Source organism: Stegostoma tigrinum, unplaced genomic scaffold, assembly GCF_030684315.1.
Source record: "Stegostoma tigrinum isolate sSteTig4 unplaced genomic scaffold, sSteTig4.hap1 scaffold_99, whole genome shotgun sequence".
In the NCBI taxonomy this organism is placed as follows: domain Eukaryota; kingdom Metazoa; phylum Chordata; class Chondrichthyes; order Orectolobiformes; family Stegostomatidae; genus Stegostoma; species Stegostoma tigrinum.
The window spans coordinates 845,246-851,766 of NW_026728822.1; positions in this window are offsets into that span (position 1 = coordinate 845,246).

The window sequence follows — 6,521 nt, forward strand, 5'->3', positions numbered from 1 at the left end:
GGGCTGAGAGCAGAAACAGGAGAGGAGAGGTCGCACTGCTGGGAGTTTTTTATAGGCCCCTGCAAAGTTCCAGGGATGTGGAAGAGTGGATTGGCAAAATGATTCTGGGCAGGAGTGAAAAGAACAGGGTGGTCATTATGGCAGCTATTAACTTCCCTAACATTGAATGGAAATGCTATAACTCTAGTATGTCGGATGCATCAGTTTTTGTCCAATGTGTGCAGGAGGGTTTCCTGACTCGGTATGTCGAAGGGCCGACGAGAGGGGAGGCCACACTGGATCTGGTACTTGGTAATGAACCAGGCCAGGTGTTTGATTTAGTGGTAGGTGAGCACTTTGGACAGAGTGACCATAATTTGGTTATGTTTACTGTAGCAATGGAAAGGGTTAGGAATATGCCACAGGGCAAGAGTTATAGATGGGGGAAGGGCAATTATAATGTGATTAGGCAAGATTTAGGAGGCATAGAATGGGTTAGCAAAATGCAAGGGATGGGGACAATCAAAATGTGGAGCTGGTTTATGGAACAGATATTGCTGTCCTTAATAAGTATGTCCCTGTCAGGCAGGGAGGGAGCGATAAGGTAAGGGAACTGTGGTTTACAAAAGAAATTGTATCTCTTGTTAAGCAGAAGAGGGAGGCATATGTGACGATGAGACAAGATGATTCAGATGAGGCGATGGAGAGTTACAGATGAGCTAGTAAGGATTTAAAGAGAGAGTTAAGAAGAGCAAGGAAGGGACATGAGCAGACATTGGCAGGTAGAATAAAGGAGAACCCTAAAGCGTTCTATAGGTATGTGAAGAATAATACGATGTCTCGGGTAGGAATAGGGCCAGTCAAAGACAGAAGTGGGAAGTTGTGTGTGGACCCTGTGGAGATTGGAGAGGTGCTAAATGCTTATTTCTCATCTGTTTTCACTGAGGAACAGGAGAATATTGTAGAGGAGGTGACTGAGTTACGGGCTACTAGAATTGAAAGGATTAAGGTTAGTAAGGAGGAGGTGTGATCAATTCTAGAAGGTGTGAAGTTCGTAAATCCCCTGGGCCAGATGGGATTTTTCCGAGGATTGTCTGGGAAGCCAGATAGGAGGTGGCAGAGTCTTTGGCCTTGATCTTTGAGTCCTCATTATCTACAGGTTCAGTACCAGAGGTCTGGAGGATTGCAAATGTTGTGCCCTTGTTCAAGAAGGGCAGTGGGGCTGACCCAGGTAATTATAGACGTGTGAGCCTTACATCTGTTGTAGGAAACATTTTGGGAAGGATTATAAGAGATAGGATTTATTATCATCTAGCAAGCAACAATTTGATTGGAGATAGTCAGCATGGATTCGTCAAGGGCAGGTTGTGACTCCCAAAACTCATTGAGTTTTTTGAGAAGGTGACCAAGCATGTGGCTGAGGGAAGGGCAGTTGACGTGGTGTACATGGACTTCAGTAAAGCCTTTGATAAGGTTCCACATGGTAGGCTATTGAAGAGAATACAGAGACACGGGATTGAGGGAGAATTAGCAGTTTGGATTAGAAACTGGCGTTCCGTAAGAAGGCAACGAGTGGTGGTTGATGGAAAATATTCAGCCTGGAGTCCAGTTACTAGTGGTGTGCCTCAAGGATTTGTTTTGGGACCACTGCTGTTTGTCATTTTTATAGATGACTTGGACGCAGGCATAGGTGGATGGGTTAGTAAATTTGCAGATGACACTAAAGTCAGTGGAGTGGTGGACAGTGTGGAAGAATGTTGCAGGTTGCAGGGAGACTTGGATAAACTGCAGAATTGGGCTGGAAGGTGGCAAATGGAGTTTAATATGGATTAAATGTGAGGTGATTCACTTTGGCAAGAATAATAGGAAGGCAGAATACCGGGTCAATGGAAAGATTCTTGGTAGTGTGGCTGTGCAGAAGGATCTTGGTGCCCATGTACTAAGATCCCTGAAAGTTGCCACCCAGGTTGATAGTGCTGTTAAGAAGGCTTACGGTGTGTTAGGTTTTATTGGTAGAGGGACTGAGGTCCGGAGCCATGATGTCATGCTGCAACTGTAGAAAATGCTAGTGTGGCCTCGTTTTGAATATTGCGTGCAATTCTGGTCGCCCCATTACAGGAAGAATGTGGAAGCATTGGAAAAGGTGCAGAGGAGATTTACCAGGATGTTGCCTGGTCTGGAGCGTAGGCCCTATGAAGAAAGGCTGAGGGACTTGGGTCTGTTCTCTCATTGGAGAGAAGGAGGCTAAGAGGGGATTTAATAGAGACATACAAGATGTTCAGAGGATTAAATAGGGTGGACAGTGAGAGCCTTTTTCCAAGGATGATGACTTCAGCTTGTACAAGGGGACATAGCTACAAATTGAGGGGTGTTAGATTTAAGACAGATGTCAGAGGCAGGTTCTTTACTCAGAGAGTGGTAAGGGCATGGAACACCCTGCCTGCCAGTGTAGTTAACTCAGCCACATTAGGGACATTCAAACAGTCCTTGGATAAGCATATGGATAATGATGGGGTAGTATAGGGCAAGGGGCTTAGATTAGTTCACAAGTCGGCGCAACATCGAGGGCCGAAAGGTCTGTTCTGTGCTGCATTGTTCTACGTTCTATGTTCGAGGTGCTTCACAGATGAGCAAAACATCGATTAAAGATATCAATTTTACGATGTATCATAAAGAATAAGAGAGAGGTTCAGGGAGGAAATTCCATAGTTTGGGTTGTCAGCAGCTCTAACCCTGGAGTGTTGTAAGTGGGGTGGGTCAGAAAAATATCTGGAAAGGGGAATTGCAGGAGTGCAAAAAACACATATGGCCTTCATGACGGCAAAGGTTTCAGAGACTGTCATTAGAGAGTACGGATGTCGCATGGAGCTTAAGGCATTACTCTGCACTCAATCCATTACAAGTCATGACCACAAAGGTACAGAAGATTTCTGATGCCTTAATCAGGCTGATCAATATTTGTATCGATGGGCTTGCAAAATGTCAGTAATCGCCTCTACCTCAGAGTCATGGTATTGTTGGGATGCTGCTACAGAAGAGGAGACAGGGAGCAAGGAATGTCACATAAAACGCTCTCCTCTTCTCACTATTTTCACTGCAAAACCAAGGGAGCACCTAACATACCACCTCTATCTCCCATCACAACACTTTGCCCCACAATAACTCTGTCTGCCCCTGCACAAGGAGAAGTGGGATTCTTTTCCAGGACCATGTGGTGCCCTGAAACTCTGAGTGAAGACCAAAAGCATCTGAGCGATGAGAGCAAAGATTTGAGAAGACTGTCTGCACCTTTGCTGAAACTTACAGGAGCACCAGGTCAAAGCAATAGGCAGCATGTGGAGTACAAACTGGAATTGAGTAAGTGTGCGTCTGTACAAATTTGGACAGGCCGGGGGTTTGGGACACTTGACAAAATTTTCAGTTTCCTTTTTGAATAGTCACCTGAAATGCCTTTTTAGAACCACTTCTGACCCTTATCCATGCTCAGATCTGGAGGGCCAGGTCACTCTTGCACTGGTTTCATCCTGCAATTTTATGAAGTCAGCAACAAGATGAGTTTCAACATTGACTTTGAAGATTATTGAAAGCTATCATCGATTGCCATTAGAATGTTTTGATTTTGATTTATGTTGTCTCGTGTACTGAAGTACAGTGAAGTGTTTTTGAGAGTGGTGCAGGCAGATCATAGCAAACAATGATTTACAGATCAAAGTGTGTGCTTAGACAGAGCAAGGCATGCAAGGTTATGCCTGCATAGGAGGTGTGCAAAGCAAGATCAACACTATTTGGAGTTACAGAGTCCATTCATCAGTCGAATAATGGCAGAGAAGAAGCTGTTCTTGAACCCCTTGATGGGTGTGTTCAATCTTCTGCCCAATGGAAGAAGTTGGATGAGAGCATTACCGAGATGGGACGGGTCATTGATGATGTTGGCAGCCTTTCTGCGGCAAAGAGAAGTGTAAATGAAGTCCATGGATAGGAGGCTGTTGCCGTTGTGGCCTCCTCTACATTGGGGAAACCAAGCGGAGGCTTAGGGACTGTTTTGCAGAACACTTACGCTTGGTTCGCACTTTACAACTGCACCTTCCAGTTGCAAACCATTTTAACTCCCCCTCCCATTCCTCAGACGACATGTCCATCCTGGGCCTCCCGCAGTGCCACAACGATGCCACCCGAAGGTTGCAGGAACAGCAACTCATATTCCGCTTGGGAACCCTGCAGCCCAAAACGTATCAATGTGGACTTCACCAGCTTCAAAATCTCCCCACCCTCCACTGCATCCCAAAACCAGCCCAGCTCGTCCCTGCCTCCCTAACCTGTCCTTCCTCCCACCTATCCCCTCCTCCCACCTCAAGCCCCACCCCCATCTCCTCCATACTAACCTCATCCTGCCCCCTTGCCCTGTCCATCCTCCCTGGACTGACTTATCTCCTCCCTATCTCCCCACCTATACTCACCTTTACAGGCTCCATCCCCACCTCTTTGACCTGTCTCCTCTCCACCTATCATCTCCTCTATCCATCTTCAATCCGCCTCCCCCTCTCTCCCTATTTATTTCAGAACGCCCTTTCCCTCCCCCATTTCTGAAGAAGGGTCTAGACCCGAAATGTCAGCTTTCCTGCTCGTATGATGCTGCTTGGCCTGCTGTGTTCATCCAGCTCTACACCTTGTATTCTCTGGATAAGAGTTTGGCTTCTGTGATGATTCGTGCTGTGCACACAACTTTCTGCAGTTTCTTATGGCCTTGGGCTGAGCAGTCGTTGCACCAGGCCATTATGCACCCAGATAGGATGCTTTCTATGGTGCATCTGTAAAGGTTGGTGAGGTCTTCATGGACATGCAGTACAGTAGATAAACAAAACATAAAAAGTAAAAGTTCAAAAAGATGCCAAGTTAGACATGCTGAGACTTTGTCAGATTTGAAACTGTTTTGTGTAGGTAACAGTTAAAGAAAGCTCTTGCAGTTCTTTTGTCAGTGAGTACAGAAGTGCTGGTGAAATAAAGGATTATAGATGTAGCAGCCCTGAGTTAAGAGGAAAACAGCACAGGCATAAATATGCAGAAGATCACGAGGTTGACTAAGGTCAGTGTTGCTTATATGAACTGTGACTGGGCACAGTGGGGAGTTAATCAGATAAGAACAAGGATAAAATAGATCTGTGTCTGTGCAGTGGAGACCAACCAGAGTCAGAAGATGAAGGCCCAAGACAGACACTTTGAAGATCAAGGCTGCAAAAACTATCAGAAGTCCTTTTAACACTGTTGTTTAGCCACTGACAGGAACAGTACAACTGTTTGAGTGTAAGTTGTTGTCTGCATTTATCACTGCAGTTTGCCTGACAGCAGATCACCTTCTACTGACTCTGTCTCAATAAAGTTGATTGTTGCTTCACAGCCCAGCTCTGCTGCCAAGCCTGCTCCTGCCTGACAAGTGTAATCACAAAAGAAGATAATGCTTATTGCCAGTCCAGGCAGGCTGTGATTGTGGATGAGTGGGGAGGATGTTCGACAGAATGGGAAATGTTCATTCTGAAGAGATTGACCTGAAACAGTGACCATTAGTCTACTACTTTGCTGCTATGCCATTTCCCATTTTAATATGCCAATTCAAACTGTGCTGGTTTTGCTGAGTGTTCAGATCACAAGACCAAAATGCATCCGAACAGAATTGTGCCATTCTGTCATGACTGAATGGTGTGCAGTTCTGGTCTCACTGCTATAGGAAGGATGTAGTGAAAGGGCTGAGGATTGACAAGGATGTTGCCAGAGTTGGAGGGTTAGTGACTCGCTTGTCAAATTGACTTTATTTCTGTGTATTACAATTGTTGTTCTGCTCCAGTTCTTATTTTAATCAGATGTTGATAATAATGCCCAGACATACAAGGCAGAAAATGATCTATCTCCATCAGCAGGGTATCAACCCCCTAATATTTTGAATAATTTTTTTTATCTCATCTGCTGTCTGGTTGCATATCTCTTTCTGTTTTCTTTTTGTTTTCTTTTTCGCCACTTTGTCACTTTACAGCCTGGAGGAACATTGAAATCTATAACTAAACTGACCACATGATATCTGTTCTCCTTCTGTCTTCCACCTTCCACGCACCTTCCTTCCATTGATAATAAAATGTGAGGCTGGATGAACACAGCAGGCCAAGCAGCATCTCAGGAGCACAAAAGCTGATGTTTCGGGCCTAGACCCTTCATCAGAGAGGGGGATGGGGTGAGGGTTCTGGAATAAATAGGGAGAGAGGGGGAGGCGGACCAAAGATGGAAAGAAAAGAAGATAGGTGGAGAGGAGAGTATAGGTGGGGAGGTGGGGAGGGGATAGGTCAGTCCAGGGAAGACGGACAGGTCAAGGAGGTGGGATGAGGTTAGTAGGTAGAAAGGGGTGCGGCTTGGGGTGGGAGGAAGGGATGGGTGAGAGGAAGAACAGGTTAGGGAGGCAGAGACAGGTTGGACTGGTTTTGGGATGCAGTGGGTGGAGGGGAAGAGCTGGGCTGGTTGTGTGGTGCAGTGGGGGGAGGGGACGAACTGGGCTGGTT